Source organism: Rhamphochromis sp. 'chilingali', assembly GCF_963969265.1.
Source record: "Rhamphochromis sp. 'chilingali' genome assembly, chromosome: 20".
NCBI classification, from domain to species: domain Eukaryota; kingdom Metazoa; phylum Chordata; class Actinopteri; order Cichliformes; family Cichlidae; genus Rhamphochromis; species Rhamphochromis sp. 'chilingali'.
This window is the reverse complement of record NC_137947.1, coordinates 28,332,898-28,348,206: the sequence shown is the minus strand read 5'-3', so window position 1 is coordinate 28,348,206 and position 15,309 is coordinate 28,332,898. Positions and strand designations below refer to the sequence as shown.

At 39.9% G+C, this 15,309-nt stretch overlaps 1 long non-coding RNA gene across 1 annotated transcript; it reads right to left on the bottom strand.

The window, feature by feature from the left end:
* Positions 1-12,619: 12,619 nt before the first annotated feature.
* Positions 12,620-15,292, bottom strand: LOC308388847. The gene is made up of 3 exons (XR_013970179.1): positions 14,980-15,292; positions 13,955-14,777; positions 12,620-13,070 (listed from the first exon to the last, which is right to left on the bottom strand). It is a non-coding gene; the product is annotated as an uncharacterized lncRNA (long non-coding RNA).
* Between the last annotated feature and the right edge of the window lie 17 nt (positions 15,293-15,309).

Here is a 15,309-nt window from a genome sequence, read left to right as displayed (position 1 = left end):
GGCAGCTTTCTTTGTGCTGTTGCAGAAACTTTACTTGCATGGCCAATGAATGGTATCGTTAAAAAAAGGGATATTAATCCTTTTCCTCACCGCATTTCTCCCTTAAACATAGGACAAGGAATTTGGTAATTTGGGAGGGGCTGTTGAGGTGATTTAGGTATCTGTCTGGGATGCCTAGGGTGTTTCCCAGGCGCTTCCTAGGTAAGGGTGTCTTAGGTATGTTCAACTGAAAGTACGCCTCAGGGTAGACCCAGGACATGCTGGACAGATTATCTCTCTGAGATTGCTTGGGAACGCCTCAATGTCTCACCAAAATAGCTGGAGTACGTGGCTGTTTAAAGTGTTGCCCCGCGACCCATACCCAGATAAACATCAGAAAATGTATGGATTGTTGAAGTATATGCTGTGATCTGACTGAGTTTCAATCTAGTGATCTTGAATCACTAGATTGAAACTCACCAATAGAAGATCTGGGACTTACATTGTAAGGTGGAAGCATTTAGGAATCTCAGGCGTGAAGTGACAGACCGAAGTTACAAAGTGAGGTCCCGGAGTGTGAATGTGCATAGTAAGTAAAAGTCACCAAAATCAGTAACTCTGCAGAGTTTTAAACCTTCTCGGGCATTAACGTCAGCACAAATGTAGAAGACTGACCGTGCTGTACACCAGCACCACAATTATCAAAACAGAAACAAAGTGAACATCACCATCACCAGAACACCAGTTTGCCTGTTGTGGAGGAATGTGGTGGCCCAGTTTCATTAAGACAGCTGGTGTTTTTTGTGTCTTTTGTTTTCTATCTGTCTGTACAGTTTAACAAATGAACTGTAATGAATTGTACTTTATCATTTTAATATACTTGGCTTTGTTCCACCTGATTTTAAATGCAAACTCAAGATGGGCATACTTTCCACCATTAATGTTCCACATGCTATTAAAAACCTTTTGATGACAGTCTGATCTACTTTCCTGTTGCATGGAAAGCCTTTTTCAAAGCTTTACCTTTGTTGTTGTGCTTTTGTTGCTGTGTTTTTATGCTGCATTATGACGCACATCCTCTATTTGACTGGGAAATACTGAGAGATCCACACAAACAGACCAAAACGGGTACAGAAAGGCAATTATAGACTTATTGTCTCGCCACATTTTTGCTTCCCTGGTGAGAGTGGTTCTGCCACATTCAGGTCACAATGCTGAGGATAAACTAAACCACAAAGCCACAAGTAATGGAAGTTTTTCAGGTAGGATGAGACAAACACCACCACATATTCAGCTTCCTCTAAGTGCTACACCTACACAGCAGCTGACTATAGCAGCTATGAATACATATATTCCGCACCATTCAAGTTGTTGTGTCAACCATGTAGTTACATTTCTTGGGAGGTGCACATAAGATTATGTAGAAGGTTGTGGTGTAGGGTTAAAATGGGGTTCTGGTTATGGTGTAGATCTGACGCAGATGTATGATTCACATGTCACGCTTGTGGTGATGTGAGTTTTTTGAGCCTTGACTGAATGTTTCTGCTGTACCCTCTAAGGCTTCAATAACCAGACATAATCTGATAGTGCAAATAACTGAGACAACACCTCATTGGGGAAGTAATTAAGAAGTGGGATCCTTTTCTCACTGACTTTGCAGGTTTGGGGAAATTTCCATGTTGGCCTCTCTTTTCAAACCTGCTAGCTATGTCCATCTTTTTTACATGAACTCCACAGGATAATCTGATTCACAAGCAGATTATATACTTAAACAACCATTACCAAACAAAAGTCTTTGGAGTATTCCTGTTGCATTTAGTTAGCTCAGTGTTTTCCCATAATTCAAACAAATGATGACAGAATTTTTCCCAGTCATTAAAGCAATGGGAGCTGACGGCAGAGGCTCTTGTAAAGTGTTATGCCAGCACATCCTGATGGCTTATCAGCCAAAATACATTCAACTTTTAATGTTTTGTACCTCTTCCTTCCTTTGCATCAAGACAGGAACCCAAACTTTTTGGCCATACAAATGCATGCATGGGCCATTCAGAGAGGACTGCAGGTAAACAACACACACATCTTGCATCCCTTTGTTCCATGCTGATTCAGAGTGTTTTGTTTCCTTCAGGTAGGGAGCCAGGAAAACACGGTGGAGGTAAAAATGGGCGGAACCGGCGACGCAGACCAACCAGCTTCCTTTCATTTCAGGTTTCCAATGCAAGTCTTTATCCAGTGCTTTCTGCAGAACATTTAATGGCACCAAATCTTTTCCAAATTATACTTAGTATCATTTCTCTACTAGTGCCTAATATTTTGGAATTGTTTTGTTGTTGTTTGTGTTAAATTATTAGACAGCTGCCTGTGAAATATGCGTGTCACGGTACAGAATTTATTGTAATTAATGTAATTATCAATCATGATGTTCTTAAACTGCCAAACTTTGTGGATTGAAAAATGAGTAGAAGGAAGTGTCAAGAAACAGCAATTCCTGTAATGACCAGCTGAGGCTGACTTAAAAAAAAGAAAAAAGTTCATCTCAAAATAGTTCTTCTACTGGACTTAACAAGTCCAGGTGGTGTTGGGTTAGTTCAGTTGCACTGCACTGCATCATGTGACAATTAAAAACTACACTTTAGCAGTGGCTCAAGGTCAAAGCAGGTCAAACTTCTCCGTCTCTTCGTCTCTAGGGTTGCGGTCGTGGCCCCTCCTCCTGCACTTTTCCACTGCTGGTGCTAGCAACAATCTCAGGTAACATGTCAGTTAACTTGACACCTTGTGCTGCATTTATTTTTAGTTTCTTTTTATCTCTTATCTTTTCAGTTCCACTTTTTCACCACTTCTTTCACACTAAACTCTGTTCTACACAACGAAGGTAGGGGTGGGGTGTTTGCGTTAAGAGATTTGATTGGGTAATACAGTGTCAGCAATAAGAATGGATGAATGAGCTGCTGTCAGTGCTTGTAGGACCAGTTGACCCATTGGCCCACTGGCCAGCTGAGGGCAACTCCTCTTGTCAATGTAGTGATATAATTTAATATAATTTTTAAAAAGTAAAAGCGTGTCCGACTTTCTCTACAACAAGAGTTTTTGTGGTGTCTTTCAGCACTTTTTGAAAAGGATCATTCCATTTAATCAGAGGCTACAAAGGTAAAATGAATATCTATATTCAGCAGGTAAGCAAAGTTAAATCACACATGCACACACAGACACACTTAATATAAGTTTAGGTTGAAACAATGTAAATCAGGTAAAGTATTCAGCATCAGGTTGCAGCTTTGTGCATCTCTCACTCTGCCCATTTCATGTGGCAAACTAAAATTTACTGCACGAGAAGCTGGTATGTATGGCTTGTACCGCAAGGCTGCATACATGCACTAAAGTGCATGTTTGGTGTGCACTACGGTGCACCACAGATACTGCCACAAAAGCAGAAAGCCTGTAGGCAGATGAGCAAGAGAGTATCTCATTCTTGCTTTTTTTGGACAAGTTGGACAAGTTAAATGTTAACAACAGGTTAATATGAATCTCAGGCCACCAGACCCAGTGATTCAGATGGCAGTCTGCCACTGGTCTGTTGAGTTCACTTTCATATCTATGGTATCACTTTATTCTTTTAGCTTTACTACAATTAATCACTTTTAGTCATACTGGTGAAAAAACAAAAATGTAATGCTGCTTGACTATAATAAATTAGATTATCAAACCAGGATGAGGCTTTTATTTTGAAGACACCAAACAGCATATTTCTTACCACATTAGCATGATATAATGGGTGTACAAGTGAGATGGGTCTCCAAATCTATATTAAAAAGTGTCTGGAAAAGTAGCACAAGCAGAAACAAGTGAGCAGCCAATGAGAGAGAGATGAAGAAGGACAAATGGCAGGCACTACATTGCTTGTTCTGGCAAACCACATTTTCAACACAGTCAACAAGTCCCTTTATCTATGCCACCATGCCTTGAAGGGCTGTGGCTTTTATTACGTGCATCAAAAATAGCTTCAGTTAAAGCTGCATGCCATGCTTTTCTGGCAGTGAACTGCCTGGAACACCATGGGAAATGAATAACACCAACCCACTTGACTCTGGGGTTGTGGAAAGGTGTTATCTGAAGAGATGAATCATCACCTGTCAGGTTTGCTGGAAGCCAGGAGGTGCTACTTGCATTGTCTGGGCATGGCTGTTCATCAACTCAAGTGAAACCAGCATTAATTCAAGCATCAATCACTAAAATTCTCCTATTTTTCGGTGCAAGGTAACCGACTTGGGGTCATTAAATGCCAGCTCACCATTTTAAACAATATATTTTCTTGGGGAAAAAATTATTTGAAAACCTTACCTAAAGCTTAACTCCAAATATGTGTTAGTTAATTACACGGGGAGTTAAATTTGATCTTTTTTTGCAACGGACTGGTTTGAAATTTCTTTTGAACATCCAGAAAAAGTAAAAGTAAAAGGCTGAAACTCGGAAGTTTCACTGAATGCTTTACAACATTAAAAATATGGATTGATAGCAGCGCTAGTAGATCTTTTTTCTTTTTACCTAAACAAAGATTTGAGCTTAATGTCTTGATTAACTTTTACTGCAACCAAACTGGGACCGTTGAGCCAAGCACTGCATTCTTGGTGTGCATGCTCATACAGTACCAACTTGTCAATCTGTAGTTTGTATCACACCAGAAAAGTGTTTAGTAAGGTTTTAAACTCACTGTGACTCAGTTTGCAACCAGTGGAGTTAATGCACCAAGCCATGATATCTCCAAAAGTTGATTCGCTTCATCTGGACGTAGCGTTTTCAGTGGGAGAAATGTTTCGTCATCATCCAAGTGACTTCTTCAGTCTCAGCTGATATATTTTGTCATTTAGGTGAGTTGATATGAAATAGATTCAAAGATTGGGCGATCGTGGCTTAAGAGTTGGGAGTTCGCCTTGTAATCGGAAGGTTGCGGGTTCGAGCGCCGGCTTGGACAGTCTCGGTCGTTGTGTCCTTCACCTGTTGCCTACTGGTGGTGGTCAGAGGGCCCGGTGGCGCCAGTGTCCGGCAGCCTCGCCTCTGTCAGTGCGCCCCAGGGTGGCTGTGGCTACAATGTAGCTTGCCATCACCAGTGTGTGTAAATGGGTGGATGACTGGTTGTGTAAAGCGCTTTGGGGTCCTTAGGGACTAGTAAAGCGCTATACAAATACAGGCCATTTACCATTTTTACCATTCATCTGTCAGTAATTTATATATATTTATTTATTATTCGGATCAAATCAATATTTGCTAATAATATTATGAGCTTCTCAAAGCTTCATATTACCCTCAAAAACAAGTTATTTTACTTATGAGAAGCGTCAACAGATAAGCTGATAAAAAGAGGAAACTAACTTTTGTAAGGGTGTGACCTGACTCAGTCATTTTTTTCTGTCAAAACCTTTCTCTGTCCACTCTTATATTAGCCTAATGCAGTGGGGACTCAGCTTGTTTTCCAACAAGCTGATCCAGGAACAGTTTGTTTTTTTCCGATTCAGTCCCAAGACACTGCGTTGCTTCAGCTGGGACTGACCCCCCCCAGTATAGCTCGAATCACGCTGTAAACAAACAGGCACTTTCTCATGTTAAAATCAGAGAGCACTTTTAGATTATAACATGAGAGCGATAGAAAGAGAGTCGTGGTATACCTTACATCTTGTTTTGACAACCAAGTTACTGGATCCCAACAGCGGTTAGAATTAATTTTCTCATTATATGTTCCTTTAAAGTCTGTGAAGGTTCTCAGTCATCCAGGTCATCGTAGTCTAAGGAGCTTGGAAAGAAAAGCGTCTGGACTTCTTTAAGTTACTTGAAGACGTTTCACCTCTCATCCGAGAAGCTTCTTCAGTTCTAAGGTCAAATGGTGGAGAGTCCCAGATTTAAACCCAGTGGGAGTTTCCCCCCCAAAGAGGGACAAAGGACCCCCTGATGATCCTCTACCTAATCACATGAGCCAAGGTGTGAAAGCGGGTGTGGTTTGAAAGAGAGTGAAAGAAGCCATTTACGTCCACTGTGAGCGACCATCTTTGAATAGAGGCGCTGGTTTACGACACCAACTGTCTGCCATCTATAATCCAGTTTTGAGATCCCTTCCCAGACGCCTTAACGCCCACTCACATCCTGGGCCATCTGACCTCAGGAAATCACATGATAGGGTGGGGCTAGGTTTCACAATGAGCTCACCAGAAACCCTGGCTGATTGTGACCCACACCCGCTTTCACACCTTGGCTCATGTGATTAGGTAGAGGATCATCAGGGGGTCCTTTTGTCCCTCTTTGGGGGGAAACTCCCACTGGGTTTGAATCTGGGACACTCCACCATTTGACCCTTAGAACTGAAGAAGCTTCTCGGATGAGAGGTGAAACGTCTTCAAGTAACTCAAAGAAGTCCAGATGCTTTTCTTTCCAAGCTCTTTAGACTGTTCCTTTAAAGGATGCTGAAATTATAGTTTAAGGATCTCTGCTATCTCTACAGCAGAGATTGCTCTGGTGTAAATATAGTGGAGAGAATAAATTCTGCTGTGCACACATAGGCTCCCTGGAGGAGCATGTGTCCAATGCTTGGACAGTAATACTTTGGAACTGCTTTCTGCTAAATCCCAAGTAAAAATTAAAGACGACAAAATGTACTTAAAAGACACGTAGTTCCTTTAAGAGGAGCTTGGTGTCTGATTTCCATTCTGCATGACTGGAAGTTTCCATCAGGGTATCACATACTGGCAACATTTCAACAGGCCAAAGTTTACATTGCATTACTAGCATACACTGAAGTAATAGTCATAGCAGGTAGAATATGCTGGGGGCATATGCTGATAATAGGTCAGTTATCTTGTGCTAGCCCCTCCTATATTCACAGATGTCCATTTTTCCTTTGACTTTGGCACAGGCAGTTTTGGTACCAGGTCAGTGCTACTTTTTGCTGCTATTAGCACCTGTCTTTGTGATAGAAATATAAGGAACAATGTCGGTACTCAGAACAGCGTTACTGGAAAAGTGCTTATATGAGAATTGTCATTATTAGCAAGTGATTTTAACCATGCCACAATTCTAGATAATAGTTGAGATGCAGTACAAGAAAAGCTGAGCTGACCAAAGATGAGACTGAAAATCTTGGCTGCACACAAAAACAGCCAAACATCAACACAATCGAATACTTTCCAAAGAATTCAGTGTTTATATGAACTTCATTATCTCTCTCAAAACGGTGTCTGAAAATTTTTATTTATTTAACTGTTTCTGACTTCAGACCATATAAATATCCAATAAACATTTACTTTACCCAAATCCTTGTCCAGCAAACGTTGCTGAGGAAAAATCCCTGCTCAGTACAGCTACACACACCTGGGGGTGGGACCTGACCAGTCAGCTAGCGAAATTTGACCCCTTAGCGATGCTGGTGACATTTCTGTGTTTAGCCTGTGATGCTAGCATTGTGTGAATGTCATCAACAAATATAAACCAAATAAAAACTGAAGCAGTAAAATGAAACACAAAATTTGTGCCATTGCCAAAACCTTTTGCCTTGATGGTAAGTAAAACAGTAAAACTGACTAACAGCAGATATTTGTTGAAGTGAGAAGTCTCAGCTTTCTGTGTAATTTTATTATCTCTCCCTCCTCCCCATTCGGGGAAATGGCTATTCAAAACAATTAATTCTTTATTAATAATCAGCAATGTTTGCTACACTGGAACCCAGCTATTTTTTACTGTGACATAGTAAGACAATGGCTATCTGACATCACATAAGTTCTGACAATCTGTTTTCTGTGGGAATACAGTTACTCAGCATTCATACAATGCTTGGCCAAATCAAACCATTTCCAGTCTAGAATTTTGTTTTCAGGAACTGTTCTGATCTGGGAAGCACAAAGACAAAGAGCTTATGCAATGATTATTTAATCATTCTACTGTTTGACCCCAGCAGAGCCCAGTTTGCCTGATCAGGAAAGGCGACAAAAATAAGCCTTTTGATGGGACAGGGTGGCAAAGCGGTCAGGGGTAATTCCCTATTAATAAACATAAAAACGCTACATTTGTAACACATCCTTCACACACTGTAAATAAAGAAATAATTGGTGAGAGATTTAAGAAAAAGTTTTTCTTCTGTTTCTTACTTAGACAAGTACCTCAGAAGTAGGAAACAATAGTGTTGAGTTGTGATTTTACAGAGGAATTACCATAAAATGAGACTGTAAAGTAATTTCTTAGTTTTACACTGTGCTGCAGTCTAACAACAGATGATACAAGGCTACGGTAAGATTCAGGCTTTTATTTTGTTCTAGAAATCTGTTGCAATCAAACAGATTGGATCATTAAAATACATCACCAAACTTTAGCCTGACCGAAATGGTGTTTTTTTTACTCTTCCCTTATCTTTTCATTGTCCCTGTTTTTCAGTCCTCTTTATTGCTTTATTACGGAGCCCCACAGGGGACATGGGAGAAAAAAAAATTAAGACGGACTTTTGCGAGATCTCGCAAAACTAACTCGGGATCTCGCAAAAGTTTTGCGAGATCTCGCAAAACTAACTCGGGATCTCGCAAAAGTTTTGCGAGATCTCGCAAAACTAACTCGGGATCTCGCAAAAGTTTTGCGAGATCTCGCAAAACTAACTCGGGATCTCGCAAAACTAACTCGGGATCTCGCAAAACTAACTCGGGATCTCGCAAAACTTTTGCGAGATCTCGCAAAAGTTGAATTCCAACAATGGCGGCAGCTACTTAGTTGTAATATTACTCTTTCTGGGTCACAAAATACACTTTTAAGATATTTTGAGGCGTGAATGTAGTTGTGTAAATGGCAGCAGAGAAAAAAGATGTCCTGGAACCATGGAGTTTAAGCGTCCTCACATTGTTTAGAAAACACAAAACCCCAAGTGTGGACACTTAGCTACTATTTACAGTTTAAAGTTGCCATCAGAACAAGCACTTTTAATTGTGCTTTGCTCCTCATTGTCTTTGAGTAGCAAAGTTTGACAAAACAAACCCAATAAATGTACTTTTATCTTTATTTTTAGTATAGTAATCTGCCTTGATGTATTTTTATTTTAATGTTTTATTTTGGGTATTGTATTTTTTAATATATGGAGGAAAAGTTCTGTCAGCCCTGTGTTGAAAGGGCTGTGGTCACCCAGCCGTCCTGTTCTAACAAACCCAAATGTCAGGAACAATTTCTTTAGATCTGTTCAGTTTTATTCCTATAGCACCACTTACCAGTAAGGTAAAGACCCCGCAGTGCTAATCTAGGATAAATGTTCACTTGGATTCATTGATGAAGTAAATGCAATATGGTAATCAAAGGTGAGTTTTTGGCCACTACTGACTACATATGTATACTGCATCATAGGTGGACAGACAAGGATGTAAACCACAACTTAACTGTTTGGCTGAGGCAAAACAACTACAAGGCAGTGTGTGGCAGAGCGTGGTCTGCAGCGCGGCTTTAAAGTCTGTATTAGGTCCTGAATTTGTGTTGCTGTTCCTGTGTGCGTTCGACTGCTGCCATGCTGAAAATCATGGAAACTTGGTCAGGTCTGCCGTGGATTTATTACAGTGGTGACAAAACCCAAGATTGGCTGAAATGTTGGCTGACCTAGAGGCCATGCAGAAGGAACAGGCAGCTGTGGCACACCCTCACCAGGAGGAGCCGCAGAAGCGGACCGAGCACCAGATGCAGGTGATTGAGGATCTGGCACCGCGGCCATCCCCACCGGCGTCTCCCAAATGTGTGCGAGTGGCTGAGGTCTGGTCTACTCTGACACCTGTGCCGGTTCCCAGGGTGAGGGCACCCAAGGCACAGCCTCCCTCTGCACCTGTACACACTCCATGGGTGGGAGCAGCTAGTGCCCGGCAAGAGCCTGCACCCGTGCCTGTTCCCTGGAGGAGCTCAGCTGAACAACTTCCACCCCCACCACCTGTGCATTCACCTGCTCAGAGGTTGAAGAGCCAGCAGGTCCTGCCCAGCTGGAGCCGGAGGTTGAAGCGTTGGAAAGATGTGCTCGGCCTGGGGTGGTGGACAACGTGCAGGAGAGATCTACCTAGCTGGGGTCGGAGGTCGGGGCCCGCAGGTGGTGTGCTGTCCAGATCAGCCTCACTTTCACCAGACACAGCTCTGGCTTTGAGCACAGAAAACCCTGCCTACATGCTCTTCACACCTTCTATTTGCAAGGGAGAGCCAATCAGAAGAAAGTTGATTTAAAGGGAGGGTAGCAAAAATGGCTTATTTCATGCAAAATGAGCTGAAGGACTGCATCATGGCCAAGTATAACATAAAAATGCTTCATTTCTAAACTGGGATTTATTCAAATCAACTGTAGTGGATTCCAAGAATTAAAATATGAAGCTGAGAATAAGCAGAATAGCTTCAATATAAAAAACGAATGGATTACTGCCAACATTAAAAGGTACTTTTATATTAGAGTTTCATAGCTTTTCAGCACTAGAGGTTGCTGCTCCACCTACAGACAGGTGGCAAACAACAAGTATAAGGAAAAATAATGGATCCTTTGCAAATAATACAAAGTTGTTATGAGCGATAACCTTTACTTTATGATTCTTTTTTAAGCCCCATGGGAGAAAGTGAATGGTTTAAAAAATGGTGTGAATAATATAATTACAGTTACCAGATCTCACCCAAATTCAACAATAATGTGACATTTTGGAGTGACTTGTTAGAGAAAGCACTCCACCTCCACTGTAAACCTTTTAGAATATTGATGTTCATCTGTCCAGCTGAGTTCAGACACCTGCTAGGGTGCACTGACTCTGTTCTGGTACAATGAGTTGGCCCAACACTACGCTAAAGCAGTTAATATTGTTTCTGGCTTTTTTGTCACCCCTGTGTTTGTAAAGACCTTTGAACTAACTTGTTGAAGAGCTGTGCTGTATAAATAAAGCTGCTTATTGTAGCAGATGGTGTCTACTAGTTCCTTACAGAAATATCTTGCTCTTTAACTACTAAGTGCTTTATTATGTGCACCAATTACTGCACAACCACATCTGTCTGCTGTATGTCGCCGAGCTCAAGCAATGAAAATAAATGCCTTTGGCCAAAAATGGCAGTGTCTCAGCAGACAGAATAAACCAGAATAGCAAAGTTGTGGTTTTGTGGTTTCGATGGCCCAAAGAGGCGCTCAATACAAAGCTCTGTCTTCTAAGTAAATTGTCACAATTTAAATGCTGAGTTTTAGTTAATTTAATACTATTATTACTTATTCATCTTTATATTCAGAAATGAAAAGTTATAAGCAAAAAATCTTACATTCCAGTTATTTTGTTATTCAATGTGCTACATTTTCTGACCTTGTGTTAGTGTGGCGTCATTAACCTCTCGGCGCCCTCGAGGGCACTTCCTGTGCGTAGGGGAAGCACACAGACATATGGCCGGGGAGACGTTTCATCCGTCAGTGTGTGTGTTTAAGTGAAAGCCACAGACGGTGCAGACTGTATAGCTTCCGCAGGGTAAACATCAGCTTTCTCATGAGAACGCTTCTCTCTTTGACTGCTTAGATGCTTTTCATGTGTGTATTTGTCTGTATGTGTACTCAATATTGAACTTTATGTAAAAAATAAAAGATTGTCATTTAGAAAGCACTTCTCCGTGTATATACATTCAGAAAGCTTTCCTCTCTGAGTTGACACAAATCTTCACATGTTCTTTAAAATAAATGAACATGTATGATTATTCAAAACAGTGTGTTTAAGTTTTGGTATTGTCTTAACTAGGAAACATTAAAAATATATAAATTAATTGACTTTTTCTTGTTTTTTTTTTTCCAATTTCTGAATTTTAGAACAAAGCGATAAAAAATATTAAATAACAAATGATGTTAAAATGAAATGTAAATATTTTCCTTTCTTCATGTTCTGAGGCTTCAGGATCTCCTGACATTCAGCTCTTCTGGGAAGGCTTTCCACAGGGTTTAAGTGTGTGTTTATGGGAATTTTTGACCATTCTTTCAGAAGTGATCCGAGCAGGCCCGGCTCACAGTTTCCACTCTAATTCATCCTTTGAAATGGGTTGAAGTGAAATGCACTGATAACAAGGTTTACCTGTTAAATTGAAACCAAAGGGACATATTTCTCCAGTTTCAGTATAGATGCATTTAATCAACAGTCGTTTACACACAGAAAGAATGTAAGATAATAAAAGTTTTTAAGGGCCTTATTTTTCCAGTTTTGTGCGGATACAGTTACTATATATTCACGGTCAATCCGTCACCCACTGTCCAGAATGAGCTGTTGACGTTTTTTTTGCACGTGACATTTGTGCCAACCCTTTATTTCTGCGATTTTTTTTCCCTTTTAAAAGGGTTTGCTTGAGGACTTTTATATAGTATCGTAGAGACTCTTTGCTTTCTTACAACTCTTGCTGCTGTGTATCAGTCACATTAATTGCTTTTAGTGTGGGCTGCTGGTTTATTCTGTTTAATGCTTGATTAACAAAATAGTGAACCGCAAACAAAGTCCAAAAGGACTTGTATCCCTTTTTTTCCTTTTTATGTCCTGTGCGTTTGACCAGTGCACTAGACACTCTGAAATTATGAGAAAATAATGTTAAATACGGAAGACAAACTAGCTTATTACTTATTCAGTGTGTTAATCCTGTCATTTCACCTGCTGTAGCATGCTGAGTTTAATTTATCTTTATAAGAAGAGGCTACACCACCACCTAGTGTCCAAATATGGTCACTACCGTAACGAATACCCATTGTACTTGAGCATGACTTCAATCAGTTTCAGATGACTAAAACAAAACACTTGCTCAGTTAATAAATACAGATTGTCAAATTTAGCCAACAGTTATAATTTATACATTTATATACCTTTAATGTAATTTTTTTAAATTCAAATTTATTTATACAGCGCCAAATCACAACAACAGTCGCCTCATATTGTAAGGTAGACCCTACAATAATACATACAGAGAAAATTCCAACAATGAGCAAGCACTTTGGTGACAGTGGGAAGAAAAAACTCCCTTTGAACAGGAAGAAACCTCCGGAAGAACCAGGCTCAGGGAGGGGCGGCCAACTGCCGTGACCAGTTCAGGTGAGAGAAGGAAGACGGGATAAAGACATGCTGTGGAAGAGAGAGACAGAGATTAATAAGAAGTACAATTCAATGCAGAGAGGTCTATTAACACATAGTGAGTAAAAAAGGTGAGTAAAAAAGAAAAACCCAATGCATTCTTATGAAAAAAGCCACTATGGTCACTTTTATATGTTTTGTTGAAGAAAAAATAGGCATAATTCTTTATTTGCTCTGCTCTACTTCTCAACATTGGTTTGTCTGTTGAGTTTAGGTGCCTTTTTATGCTTGATTGATTGATTGATTGATAGGTCAGTGCAGAGGCGGAGCCAGACATTTGAAACACCCGGGGCTTAGCCCAAAAGGATAGTATGCATGTGGGATTTTTTTTTCCCGGGGGGGGTAGAAATGACTGAAAGATTAATTGGCTCTGTTTTGAGTTTTGTTCAAAAAAGAATGACTTCATATAGGGAAAAATATATATCACATGTGCAGAACACCTTAAACTAGTTTTTTAATTAAGCAGCAAGGCAGAACAAAATCAGGGCTGTATCAAGACACGAGGACTAAACCCCAATTCAACCAGACCAAGAACTGATCCAGAATTAAAACAGGACTACAACAGTTCAAAATCAGGACTACTTGGGACTTAACCAAGACAGAACCAGAATCAGAACTAGATGATAGTAGCACTAAAAATCATCATAGACCTGCACTACATTTATTTTTTAATTTTACCAAAGTACAATATTTAGATTGAGAAAGGTTTATATAATTATTTAGCCTTGTTGTGCAAACAAGCCTGCATAACTTAATAAATATAGAATTTGAAAAATAACAAACCTAAAAAGAAACACTAGGTATGAGATACATGAGTACCTATGATACGGTGATACTTTTGGTAAACAACCATTTGACTAACATGTGTGTCTCACCTGCTCTTGTTCCCTCTCTGTTCCTCTCTCCCTCTTTGTGCTGACAATCATCAAATATACAGATATTTACAAACTCTTCAGATAAAAACACAAACACTTTTTAATTGTAACATCAAATCAGACTAAATGTTTATTTTTTTAGATTGATAAATATAAAAAACATATTTGTTAACTTTAAGAGTAAAGAGAGAAATCGTCTGTATTTCTTAATTGCAAATGGCACCAAATTGTATTCAAAATTGAGCCACACTTATGGAGCTCCACAGTTCTTTTCCTGGTGTTTTGGTTGACATCTCTTGATTTTCCCATGTCACAGAAACAGGCTCTGTGTTTTGCCTTATATGCATCCACAGCTGTGCCACCTGTTTACTCACATGGACTCTACTAACCTATCAGAAGCTTCTTCAGAATGGAATCGTCTGGAGTTTTCTTATTAATTAACAATAAACTTAGTGTACATGTACTCCTAAATTTGATGAAAGTGATAAAAAACAGAAAGCTCTGTCTCTCTTTATTGTGACATTTAACTAATTCAAAAGATATTTCAATATTTATCTAAAACAAAAGTTTACTCTAAATTGATGTTGTGCAGTAAAAATGTTTTATGTTTTCTCCCTAAAGTGTAAATATCTGGTTACAAATGTGAATATCCTGCTGTGTACTGAAATCCCTCTTGTTTTGCATACAAATATACTGAACAACATACAAAGCATAATATATAAAATAACATTTACCTGAGTTTTTTTCTTTGAAAGAACCCTCTAATGTCCATTCTTATATTTCAGTACATAACTGAAACCGATTTAGTCGGGGAGGGTAAGAACTGAAAATATGAAATAAACACACGTAAGCTAAGAATCTCTAAAAAAAAATAGCATTTGTTCGGCTTTTCATTTCGCCATTTGTTGATTCACTTGAAGAGCAAGTAACGTAATATTGGTCAAGTGATCAGTTTGATATCAATCTTTCGTGATGCACCGTCATATTTACATTATTTGTACGGTACGAATGATTTGCTTTGGTACCTGGTCAAACTTAAGCTCTCCTTAGTATGGCTGGCTCCGTCTCTCCAACAGCGCACTGACGGGCAGCAGCTGCCCCGCCCCCTCGCTCAGTCGCTTAGTGCCTGAGCTTGGATCATACCAATATCAGGGGGGGATTCACGCACAGTCGTAAATTCCCACAGTGTGCACTATGTGCTTCGAATATTGTGTGTACTTTTTGTTTTATACAGTTGTCAGCCAGGCATCTAACTATGAAAAAATTGCACTCCAAAATACCCCGGGCTTCTGACAAAACAACCCGGGCTTAAGCCCAGTAAGCCACCCCCACGCTCCGCCCCTGGGTCAGTGGTA